Genomic DNA, 12,054 nt, shown 5'->3' with positions numbered 1-12,054 from the left:
TTTACTTTCAAAGTTAACAGTTGTTCAGAAATAAGGTTTAATATATTCAAGATTCAAATAGTTCATACTAACAGAATTAATCCTGCATTTTTGTTTTTCCCACATGAACTTTTTTTTGTGACTTTTATGGCTGTTGTAGATTTAAAATATTGGCTTCAATACAAACATGCATTATTCATGAAAGACTGGACAAGAGGCAAGTTGCCAGTATACTTACTGAGCTATTACACAAAATGTTATGGAAATGTTACTAAAATGCCCTACTTCATACTCAGATCAGCTTCAGAAGAAGCGTTTAATAGCTGAGAAAAGTCAAATGATAGGTTTATGCAAAACCTGTCAAGGAAGATCTTGTTTTACATCAAGCTAAATTCAGAATCCCCTTCCCTCGGGAAAGTAGGAAGTGTCAGTATCCGTTTTCATCCTGTTTTATGATCCCAAAGAAAGCTGACATTTCAACATTTCCTACATGAAACCAGCACTTAGTCATCACCAAGAATCCGACTTCAGCAATAGGCAAGACATGGACTTGTTAAAGCGAGTCCAGAGGAGGGCCATGAAGATGATCAGGGGGCTGGAGCACCTCTCCTATGAAGACAGGCTGAGAGAGTTGGGGTTGTTCAGCCTGGAGAAGAGAAGGCTCCAGGGAGACCTTAGAGCAGCCTCCCAGTACCTAAAGGGGGCCTAATAAAAAAGGTGGTGAGAGACTTTTTACCAGGGCCTGTCAGTGATAGGACAAGGGGCAACATTTTTAAACTGAAAGAGGGTAGGTTAAGATTGGATATAAGGAACAATTTTTTACTGTGAGGGTGGTGAGGCACTGGAACAGGTTGCCCAGAGAAGTTGTGTCTGGCCCATCCCTGGAAGTGTTCCAGGCCAGGCTGGATGGGGCTTTGAGCAACCTGGTCTAGTGGAAGGTGTCCCTGCCCATGGTGGGGGGGGTGGGACTAGATGATCTTTGAAGGTCCCTTCCAACCCAAACCGTTCTGTGATCCTCTGAATCTATTAATAGATGCAAATTCTGCTGCAGTTTTATTTATTGTTATATTAGTCAACCAAGTTGTTTGTATTTTTCACCAATGGTTACTCTCCCACACTCAAAGATATCAATAGCTGCATTTGACTGTTCAAAGGTACTATTTCAGGGTACATACTGGAGAAGCATAGAATACAAATTCCAAAGCTTTTGATTAGGAAACATCATGGTAGAGAATCATGTTGAAACAAGGCTAAAAATCTTTGCTTCGAGTCATCTCAATGTTAAACTTTAATTTCCCATTGTGGTATAGCTCCATAGCTTGAAAGAGCTTGTTCTTTCAAGTAAAGATATCCCATTTTTTCCCACAGGCACAGTAAGCTGGTCAGACTACATCTTCCATGACATATCAGTCAGGGCAGTCAGAGGGAAAGCACTGTGCTAGAGAGATGTAATTTCTCAGGAAATCAGCCAAACAGAGATATCGTGACAACATAAAAAACTGCCTATAAGAATTCCGATTTTTTTCAGAAAGTACATTTTCCAATGTAAAACACAAGTTTCTAGCCAGCCCTAATCACTTCTAAAACCTAGACTGCTTTCTTGTCATAATCAGGAAAGTGGTGAATGAAGCATGAAGTTAGTCTCTTCCCATTCCTACACGCATCTGGAAACTAGATCCTGGGTGAATAACTTCCTATAAATGAGGTGGGAGCGTGTGGCCTGTCTTTTCTAGTACTTTCCCTTGTGCAAAGGACACAGAGGCAGAGAAGGTCTTGACTCCAGGTTCGTCCCAACTGATGTAATGAGTAGGAGAGTTAGCCAGACACCAAGGATGAAATAAACTTCGCCCTTCAGGTGAAACAGTAGTGTACCTCCAGGTAGGTTGGGATTCACTGTCCTGTGTATTAACTGTGTTTCTATCGCAGAATACTTCTTTGAACCAATTTTGGAAGAAAGTAATTCAAAGGTTGATCTGTATTTAGAGTTGTGCCAACAAAGCAATCCAGCTTTACTGAAATATGACCCAAGAAAGCCTCTTGAAGTGAGCTCAAGAAATTAGCTTATTTCACAGCCAGACGCAGCTGGAGTCAATGATTTAAAGTAATTTACTCACGGTTCCACAGTCAGGATGCCACTGCGGAAGGAAGAAAAAAATAGAAGAATCCTAAACAAGTAATATCCAATTAAAAAATGAATATATAATGTCTGTTGACCTGAAATGAACATTTAATTCACACTGGTGCAGATTTTAATTGAGTAGAAACAGTAACAAATACAGTTTTCTATCACACGCTAGTCTATTCACGTTCTCACCCCATTGCAGCAATACCCAATTGCTTTTCAGTAGTGCATTAAGCAACAGGTCGTTTGTTCTCCCTTCCTCTGCCCCGGGGGAGAGGTTTGTAGAATGATTTGCTTTGATAATTTGGGTGCTTTTCTTTAATGTATATGTTGCAATGTATTTATGTCATAAAGGCAGGTTAAAGAAATCTTGTTTACATTTGGATGATGAAGTTTGTGATAGTCTTAGCTCCTGAGGGAATTCATTCCATAGTCTTAGACCAGACTTTGAAAGTCTTTAACCTCCTGCACAGAGTACATTAAGGCCAAAGAGTAAATTTTTTTTTCTTGATTTTTGTCTTGGTTTTTTGCCTTGAGCTTTAGCCCATCTTCTAGATCACTGGTTTTGAAAGTGAGGTGTGCACACCCAAGGGATGTGCAAGACAATCCATTGGGGTGCAGGAAGAAAATGCATTTTGTATCATTAACAATAAATAAATAAAATGTAAAAAGTATTTTATCTTTATCTTATCCTTTTTTAATTTCTATTTTGTGTATGTTTTATAATGTACATAATATATTAGGACAGTAGTACATGTATATAATTTGTAAATTAAAAAAATATATATATTGGGTGTACATGCTCAAAATTTTTTTAGTGATAGGGGTACACTATCAAAAATTTTGGAGACCACTGTTCTAGATAGCGGTTCCTTGATGATAGCGCACCCTAATGACACAGACTGAGATCCTGAGTTTCAATCAGTATTCATAAGTCAATGCAAAAAAACCCCTGAAAATATCTGTCAAGCATACTTAAAAGAACCACTGCTGCTGTGGAGAGTTGTTACAACCTTCCCAGACCGCATGGATTTCCCTGGTGCCAAGATTCTCCTGCAGAAATAGAGTGTAGCTGCTGTCTAACCAAGAGCTGGAAGGAATATGAGAATAGGGCATGACAGATCTGCTGACGCAGAAGTCTCCCAGCCAGAGATGATTAAACATTGCTGGCTTTATGAGCTCCTATTTGGGTATCAGTAAGAAACCCAGAATTGCTCCCAAACTGTGGACTGAACGGACTGTGGGTTTGTGCATTTGCACAAAGGAAACTACAGTGGACACGTAAATTCTTCAGAAAAATTTCTGTGAGCACCTCTTCTGTCTTGCTGAGATTCCTGACCCAAGAGCTGATACCACTATGTTGTGTCCTTGAAAACTCAATCGAACTGCTGAAATGAATCCATTGATATAGTTGGGTGACCAGTGCTAAGTGCTTTAGCATTAGCACCTGGTTTTGCAAATGTAGCCTCCCTAGATTAAATCAAAGTATTACAAAGGTGCCAACTGTAATTTTTAAAATCCATGTGCATAGTTGTGTCTGCAGGCTTTTTTTGTTTACGCTACTTTAACATAATTAACTCAATTATGATGTATGCCTGATTTCTAGGAACGCTTACAGAATACACTGACAGAAAGTCAAGTAGCCACTTTGATTTAATGTCAATAGTACTATACCTTCATCCATCCTCTCACACACAAAAACAATTAAATGTTTTCCAGTTTACTTACAACTTCCAGAAAAGCCTGAATAGTTACTCTGAGGTAAGCCTGAAGTTTTCCTGACTAAATCAGGATTTCACAAAGCATTAAGAGTTCACATTTTAGCAATGCTATAAAAACGTGGGGTTTTTTCCTAGTGAAAATAGACATGCCTTTCTGAAACACCCATTTGGCAACAACAATGTTCCCCACAGCAACATAAGGCTGTTAAGATTCAGTAGATTAGGACAACAGCCTGTCCATACCACAAAGAGGAGGAAGAGGAGGAAAATAAAGGACGTTGAGCAAGAATACTTCAGACAGGCACCAGAGGTGCTGATGCTTCTGGGACATGCTCCAGGTCCATGCCACAGTGAAGGCAACAGCCACCAATGTTTAGTTAACACTTTCCCAGGCCCTAAACAGGGTATCCAAGATGACCATGGGTATTACTACTATTATAATAATTTGGACAGGGGAATGCAATAGGCATAAGGTCATTGAAACTGGATGTGGGAATCCATGCAGCACTCTGTGTGGATGAGGAGCATGTTGGCATGGCTAAGGGCTTTGATGGTTTGGGGAAATGTGCATTAGGGAGAGGGATGGCACAAGGGCAGTGCAAAGGCAGTCAGCATTGCTGTGGATGCCTTCTCTTGCTTGCACTAGCCTGCTTTGGGAAAAGAAAAAAGGGAGCATTAGGTCAGGGAATAGCTGGTGAAGTGGGCAGGGGACTTCAGTAAGGACAAAACGGAGTGCCAAGGCCCTGAGCCCACTCCCATCCTCCCGGGGGGTTTGGCTGTCTGGGCTCCAGGCCAACTCAGAGATAGTGCAGCTGGTGACCTTGGGGACAGCTCTTCCCAAAAGCAATGCAGGGAAGCTTCAGCCAGGGCTGCCCCTCCTTCCGTTGGGACCTGCTTTGAAGCTGAGTCTCTTCCCCTTGGTCCCTGCCTGAGCTACACTGCAGCTGCACTGCAGCCATGCCTGTGCATTGCCTGCCAAAGACTCCCAGAAGAGAAGATTTGCATGACCATGTCTGGCATTGGCAACAGCAGAAACTGCAACATCCTGTAAGGAGTACATCAGTAATAACGTTTGTGAGCGCTAACCTTATTCCTTACTGACCTGGCATTAGCATCTTTGCCAACAGATTTCACTCAATTTAAGGAATTTTGGTTTAATTTTGATTTTCTGAGTGATTAAAGATATCCTGTAAAAATGTTTTTAGGTATCACTTGAATTCCCTCCAGCAAATATATTTACAATATATAGAATTGCAGGATTAGCAAAGTGTGCCACAATAAATCAGTTTGTATTGTTTCCTTATCTCCTCCCAAGACAGGGATTCGCAAACGTTGTCCTACAAGGAGGACATTTTATTAAGCAAAACTTTCAAGTTTCAGTCCTGTTCACCACTGTGTAGTCTAACTCCACTCAGTTGAGATTCTGCAGCCCATGATATCTGTAATAACTGCTTGGTAATTAATATGAGGAAGGTTTAATGTAGATAGATGCTTTCTATGAACTTTGGTAACTTAAGACAAAGAGAATACCACTGGCCCACTGGCAGACTTAGAAGTAAGAAAAATTTATAAGATCATCTAGAAAAACAAGAGATGGAAAGTAGGCTAAAAAGAGAAAGCTAAATTGGATTACCTGAACTCAGCAGTCAGATCATTAGAAGGAGGCTGTAACCTGACTGAACAGGCACTGATCAGTCACAGGGAAAGTGCAGTTGTTTAAATACCCAGAAGAAGAGCTTCATTCCCTTCCTGATCAGAGTGTATCTTTCACAGGTTGTTCATTCCCTGATAAAGCACACTTGTCCTAGCTGCAGACTGAAAATATAGGACTACTATGGAGGACCATCAAAGCAACAAACGACACGAAATACCAAGAATTTGGTATTTCATGCAACTATTTTGTTAGGTAGAAATTGATATCGAGTGGCTTTCAGAGCTGACCTCCATTCAGAGTAGACGCGTAACCCAAAGACAGACAAAAGGATCAGAAAGATGTGAATAAGAAAGACTAACAAATCTTAGGTAGAAACAGGCTATGTTACTTTAAAAGAAGGCTGGAACTAAGAGGAAATGCCTTGTATTTGCTAAGGCTAAACTGACCATTGCTGTAGCCATAGGGATACAGAAAAAATTCCCTCCATTGCCTGAGCACTTGGCCCCAAGGAGTGAGCAGATTTCCACCTCCTGTAGCATGCTTCAGATCAGCTCTTCCAGTCCTACTTCAGAAAAAAAATCTCTTTAGCAAAATCCTATGTCCTTTCTTCATGCAAGCACATGAAAACACTTATCTAGAGGTAATCACATGCTCAAGGGCTTTGCTGGAAAAATAAAATATTTTTCATTTAGGCTGCAGGTGACTGACTAAAACAAATAGCAGTGCTGTCCATGTGTAGAATAAAAAAAGGGAAAAAAAAGAAACAACAAAAAACAACCATGCAAAGCTAGATTAAGAAGATCAGACTAAGCAGAACTTTCCAAAAGAAGCAATATAGCTAGTAGTCATAATAGCAACAACAGCAGTGGATAAAGCACAATCTCTTCGTAAGGTTGTCTAGAAGCCCAAACCTGACAATACAAGAAAATACAAGCTAAAGAGATAAGGAAAATACTGAAAAGGAGAAGAAAACAGAAAGCGGAAGATACTCTGCAATGAATCTGCCACACAGCAACAGTTTGCCAAAGACAGCCGGGGCAATCCGTGAAAGGAGGGAAGCCACTACACATCCCACGGGCCTTTCTGGCAAGGCGATGGTGCAGCCAGAGGAGGGAGAAGGCTCTACAACAGGAAGGACACACCTGCAGAGAGGGTGACAAGGACATCTGTCACATCCAGGCAGACAAAACTCTTCTGAGAGGCCTGTGTGCAACCGGACCCCTCTAGGTTTAAGAGTAACGGGAGTCAGGCACATGGCGACCATGAGAAAATGTGCAAACTGGGAATGAAGGCTGGACCCCACTCGGCGATGTGAGCTTCCCGCAGCAGTGTAAAAACCAGTGCAACACAGCCCCGAATCGGACCGTCCCTCTGCTGAGGGGCAGCAGTGCCACCCCGCATCCGGGGCTCCCCGTGCATCTGGCACCCTTTAAAGGAATAGCTCAGGTTCTGGACAAGAAAACTGGAGATTTAATTCTGCACGACTAGTCATTGATATTCACCTGATATTCATTTTCACATCGTTTTGCCAAATACGAAGGCTTTAACACCTCTGGATGCTTCCAAATTGTTTTGTATTGCCAGAGCGATATAAAAGTACTTGGTATAAAAGAGAATTAAGCCAGGAATGTGTAACAGAAAAGGCACAGACATGTTTGGAAGAGCTGTAATACCCACAGCGCGTGCAGGACTAAGTCATGCGCTGGCACTCAGCTCGCAGACAGGTGTGCCAGTCGGTGACATTATCATTCTTTCAGTTGTTTCTTACCACTCCTCTGCTGAGAGCTTCCACCCCCGCAGCTCTGTTGGCAGAAGGAACTAAGTAAGCGCTCCCTTGTGTGCTTCCAACAAGTCAGATGGATTAGTCGACGAAGAGGGTTTAAACCAACCTGCTCGCTTTGCCTGAAGCAAATGAAAGCGCTCTTAAACAAACCCTTTTACCAGCAGAGCTATGGCAGTAGTTAACTACAGCATTGAAGGGGTAGCGTGTCGGTGCAAACTGGCAAAATCTTCAAATGGCACAGTTAGATCTGGAACACACTGTCTGGCCGTAGCTTTACAAGCACGCACAAGCTATAGCATCTTACATGCACAACACCCATCCACGTGTGTATTTTATTCTGCAGCAAATACAAAGTTTAATACAATTACACTGAAAATTCTTCCGCCGTGGGCTAGGTTAAGGCACATTATCTCATACTGACTGTGTGCTAAGAGTGTGCAAGGAAACAGTTATCAGACGGTGGATGGTAAGTTTTAATTCACGGTACCTTCCTAACCTGTCTAAGGTCACAAGGTGTGGTTGTGCAAAATTAAGTAGTTGTCCTGAGAAAGGTTGTGATTTACCTTTCCAAGTATCACTTACAAAGTATTCCAAGAGGAATAACTGCACAAACTCAATTTGAATTCAGTTTGCTACAGAAACAGCTACGGATTGTAGTGCAAACATTCTCCTGACACTTTACAAATGTGTGAGTTTCTATTATTGGGAATTACACTTTCAAAAGTCTTCTCTAATTGTAATCTGGAAGCAAGGATTGCAACATGAACAGATGTGCCTGTGCCAGGCTGGGCAGCAATGAAACCTCAGCACACAAGCCTATCCAAGGCACTCAGGGCTCCCTAGGCAGCTGAACCTGTGCCACCAAAATCTACTTCGGTACGTCTACTTCAGTGGCACCTGAGCACACAGCATAAGGATAACCTCAGACTAGGGATGGCACTGAGGTTTCCAAGTCCTTCCTCATGAGCTTCGATCATTGCATTTTCTTCTTGGTACTTGTTCCATGGAGCAGCACAGTTCATACTACAAAGTGACAGTTTATACTATTCATTTTCTGCTATGATCTGTTTTTCCACTCATGGCTTTATCAGGACAAATGTGCGCTTGTTCCTGTCCCAGTAATAAGGCTCCAATCCCGACACACTCACTTTCCTGTGTGATCCCCACAGCAGATCAGCCTGTTCTGCAGAGTAATGCTTTTGCTTGAGAGACAAAAGAGCCTCCTCTCCTATCAGTGAACTTCTAGCTTCCAAAATCCCTCAATATGCAGGAGTATTTGAACTGAAACTTTCATATGCCCAGGAATATAGATTTCCAATGACACAAAAACCACATTATTGAAACTTGAACTCTCTTTGCAAAAAAAAATCTTGACTCTTCCTTACTGTATGAACATCCATTGCAGACATGTGCTCTAGGGATAGGACAACAACCCATTAGTTTCAGAAGCTATCATCTTGGAAGAGTCAGCCTCATTGTGAAAGTGTTTCTTAGGTCACAGGAGGAATTTTGGGACACAAAACTTTCCAGATATAATGTGCTCTTAGTATCAGTAGTATTTTGCTGAAAATGCTATGATTGGTACACACTGGAATTGCACGATGTCTCTCATGGCATGATCTCTCACTCATTTCTATAAGAGTTTGATCGACTTTCCTTGGCTGCAACAAAAGGAGACACTGGATGTGTGTAACGAGCTCGCTACCCCTATGATAACACACTGTCCTTAATCAACAGGGTACTCTACATCAGGCATCATACAAGTATGAGAATTTAATCTTTGGAGTCTTGCACAAGGGGTTTTATCATCTAAAAGCAAAAGATCCTGTTCTTTGTGTAGGAGCTTGCAGTTTGTTCACTGAAACCCTAATTCAGCAGAATATACCAACACACGTTTCAATGTTTTGGTAGAAAGGGCTTTAAGTAGTATTAAAAATGGAATTGATTAGTGATGATATTCAGCCACAAAAGATTTTTATAAACCATTCTCCCCAGATACATATACAGCTGGAGTGATAAACAGGACTTTATGCAATGTCCACCCCCTTTCACAGCATTCTGCCCATTTAGTTATTTTTAAATATCAGACCTTTAGATCCTGGAAAACAAAAAAAAGTGACAAGTGATGCCTTCCTAGGATGTGTCCCCTGCACAAAGTACTACCAGTGACTGGCAACTGCACGGTTTAGATTCGGATTATTCTCAATTTAGAGCAAAATGCCACACTGCAGCAGCATACATATCATGATGTATCGATTACTAATTCCGCTCTCTCGTGTGAGGCGCTAGCTTTTCATTTGCAGGAAGCCCAGTTAGTTTATGATTCTTTCCCAATGAAGAGTGGGAGATTTTTATGTCTTTCTGTAACACAGGAGAAAGAAGCAGAAAGAACCAAAGGACTATCAGAGACATAAGGAAGCTGCATGTTGTATCTGGAGAATTAGATTTCAGACTGAATAAAACAGCATTTGCTATCTACAGGACTAGGACATTTAACCACTAAAGATTTCTTTCCTATACTGTCCCATCAAAGAATGGAAAAGGAAAGAGATTCTAGCTGTTGTTCAAAGGTATGAACTTCAGCAGTAAACACTACTGACTCTCAAGAGACTATGGGTGAGAAAGGTATGTTAAAAAAATACCATGAGGTGTACATCAATGATTATTTTTTAATTATGAACCTTAGTAGCATGTGGGTTTGACAGAGGAACTGAAAACCAGTTGATAAAGAAACAGCAAATTATTGTTTCTACAAAATAAATGCATTTTTGCTGCAGCATCTCAGGATGCTTTTTGAAGTACTTAGTCCCATCACAAATATAACATAAAACATCATTTGCAACAAAGCAGTCTGAAAACTAGAATTTCTGCAGTGAAGATCAAGTGGTTTGATAATTTTTGCAAATTACTCGGTGACAAAAAAGTGTTATGTAAAAGTTAAGATCACCTGGGAAGACCTGCATCCATGAAGACACTCACTAAAATGGAATTATCAAATAGACCAATACAACCTCAATTCAGGTGTGACAGAGCCATTACAGACCAATTAAATTAGCCACAATGATTCAGTCAAGCTCCCTTTCTTGCATGCACTGCACTGCACAGCAGTGGAATCCCTTGTAGCAAGCTGAGAAAGCAAAAGTGTGATGAGACGATTTGGGAGGAGCTGTTACCAAAGGTCTTCTCAGCAAACAGTCCAGGAGAGCCTGAGACGTTGTCTCTGAGCAACCTGCTGTAACTTCGAGGTTGGCCCTGCTTTGAACTGAGTGAACTCCGGAGGCTTCCTCCAATCTAAATTATTTTATGATTCTGTATCGATTTGTTAGCACTCTAGATTACCTGCTGCAATCAAATAACACTTACTTGCACTCCAAAAGAGAGACCCTGTAGTTCCTCCTACGTATCTTATCCCAGCTCATTCCTGGACGTCTGCTGGATAGGCTTTAAACGTACCAGTCCTGGGTGCAGCTTTTGTTCCCCAAGATCACAAGCAGTCTGCTCCGTAAATGTGAATCCCAGCAGGGATTCTTAATGTAAACTTTCTGTATACACTCAGTGCAATCACATATAGTGAGAAGCAATCCGCAACACCAAACATTTCTTTAAAACCAATATAAAATGGGTAAGAAATTCTGATGCCGGTAAGTGCTGAGGCATTAGTCAGCTGACAAACACTGACAGGCAAGGATCAAGCGCCACAGGAATGCAAAAACATCTATACATCACAAAGCCTAAAACTTTATGAAATACGGGTCTGTTTTGTACTTTATGGATGCTGTATCGTGGGAACCCTTTGCTTCGACGGGCCCAGATCTGAATCGCTATCTCCACCCTGTGCCCCAGTGAGGCACAGCAAATCTCAAAATTCTCTATCTCCCACCACTCCTCTGCTCCCTTGCCTAAATTTAGACCATCTCTGCTCCTCTCCTGTAAATCTGATACTGCCTTTCACAGTTTCTCTGTTTCTCCATGACCGACTCTCCCCTCCTCTCCCCCCCCCAGCATTTTAGAAAGATTTTCTTAATCTTTCCAGAATAAAAATTAATTTTCTACCAAAGGTCTCCTTTTCCCAAGTAGCTCTCTGGTAGGAGGAAAGCATTCTGGTTTACGGCAGTACGTACAGCATTTACAGTATTCTTGCAAAGTCTTCTCCAAGGTGTAAGTCCAAGTCAGCTCTCCCAGACCCCTGCATACTCCCGGGCCAAGACGCAGAGGCGTGATCTTTTTTTACTACTGAATGTACGTATCTGCATTACATGACAGTGAAGACTCCACAGCCCTCCCTCTCCGACATCGTTTGTCATCCGTCGTACCGGGTCTGCCTGGGATGGAGTTAACGTTCTTCATCGCAGGCCGTATGGGGCCGCGGTTTCGGTTTGTGATGGCTGGACAGCGTTTGCGCAGCACCAAGGCCTTTTGTTTCTCACTCTGCCCCCCCCAGCGAATAGACTGGGGCTGCCAAGGAGGCCGGGAGGTGACACCGCCGGGCCGATGACCCGAGCCGCTGGGAGGGACCGTCCCTGCCCCCGGCGGCTGAGCGGAGAGGAGAGGGGTCGGGGGAGTCACCCATCTTTTCCTCAGGAACCGGCTGGGCACGGGTCTACCCGTGGGGGGTGGAGAGCGATCGCCTTGCCATCGCTCCTCCCGTTCTCCTTCTTTCTTCTCCCACCTCTTCCCTTTTCAAACTGTTCTTTATCCCGACGCACGAGTTTTTTCGCTTTTCCTCTTTCCGTTCCCCCGGGGTGCCGGGTGTGGGGGAGACGCCAGCGAGCGGCGGTGCGCTGCCCGGCGACCC

This window comes from Haliaeetus leucocephalus, unplaced genomic scaffold (assembly GCF_000737465.1).
Source record: "Haliaeetus leucocephalus isolate CR32 unplaced genomic scaffold, Haliaeetus_leucocephalus-4.0 Scaffold506, whole genome shotgun sequence".
In the NCBI taxonomy this organism is placed as follows: Eukaryota; Metazoa; Chordata; class Aves; order Accipitriformes; family Accipitridae; genus Haliaeetus; species Haliaeetus leucocephalus.
This window is presented reverse-complemented; position numbering follows the sequence as displayed.